Raw genomic sequence first — 1,336 nt, 5'->3', positions numbered from 1 at the left:
ACCTAGGAAATCCAAGATTCAAATAATAAGAGTTGCAGAATGAGAGAATATGGAAATCAGAGGGAAAAAAATAATAAAAAAATATATAATTCAATAAAATGCCCCAGGCCTGAAGGACATGAGTTTCAAGATTGAAAGGGTCCATCAAGTATCTACCACAGTGGATAAAAATAGCCCTCACTGGAACACATCATCATAAAATTTTAGAACTCTGGGGGAGAGAAAAATTTCCTAAAAGATTCAGGGAGAAAGAATTCATTTCACACAAAGGTTCAGATCTCAGAATGGTATCTGACTTTTCAACAGTACTGGAAGCTAGAAGACAATGAAACAATAACTTCAAGATCCTGATAGATAGAAAATTATTTTCACCTTGAGTTCTATGCCTAATGAACTATCAATCAAGCTGAGGGTAGAACAAAAACTTTTGAGATATTCAGGGTCTCAAAATCTGTGCCACCCAGGCACCATTTCCCAGTAAGCTACTACAGGATATGAAACTTTGAAAGCAGAGAAAATACTCAGAAAGAGGAGGAAAGCAGAGTCCATCATACAAAAAAACTGGTTCTTGGAAGTACATTAAGAAGGTGAAATTGTGCTTGAATGTATGAAAGAAGATTTAGAAAACTGGGTAGAGTTTAGGGCTAAATTAGTGATAAATACACAGAAAGCAAAATAATCAAAGCCAAATAATTGCTAACTGAGGGGAAAACCAAAAGTTGGGTAGTAAAGTATATAGTTTACTATATAACTCTTCTCAGTTAAGCATTTGCTTAGTCATAATCATGTAAACGCTGAGTAATAAATTAACTGATTGAGAGCATGGGCCACAGGAAGTGTAAGGGAGATTGTGAAAGAGAACTTACTCCTCATTTTCTACAGTAAGAAGGAAATAGATAATGCAGAAAAATTAGTGAAAAAGTTAAAATGCAGCAATATAAATACTGTACATTATATGGCAATATGATGGTAAATACCAAAATGATCAGTTAAAAGAATGAGGTTTGTTGTTTCTGGGTGGCAGGAAGTATGGGATAGAAGGAGTCAGGGAACTGTTCTCAATATGTCTAATAGAACTATATGACTATTTAAATTATGTATCTGTACAACTTTGATTAAATAAAAACTAAATTAAAACAAAAAAAAGTGAATAGCTGCCAAAATAGAGGCTTGCTTACATATACAGGATAAGCCTGGATTTATACCAACATAATAGTTTTAATTACTTTGAAATAGAGTGATGATATTGCATGAAATTATTTATCGCTTATTAATGTTCAATTGAATCCAAATTCTACAGTAGAATCTGACTCTGTATGTGCTGACCCAGCAACTA

Source organism: Balaenoptera acutorostrata, chromosome X (assembly GCF_949987535.1).
Source record: "Balaenoptera acutorostrata chromosome X, mBalAcu1.1, whole genome shotgun sequence".
NCBI lineage: Eukaryota > Metazoa > Chordata > Mammalia > Artiodactyla > Balaenopteridae > Balaenoptera > Balaenoptera acutorostrata.
The sequence above is the reverse complement of the archived record's forward strand: the minus strand, read 5'-3'. Positions refer to the sequence as shown.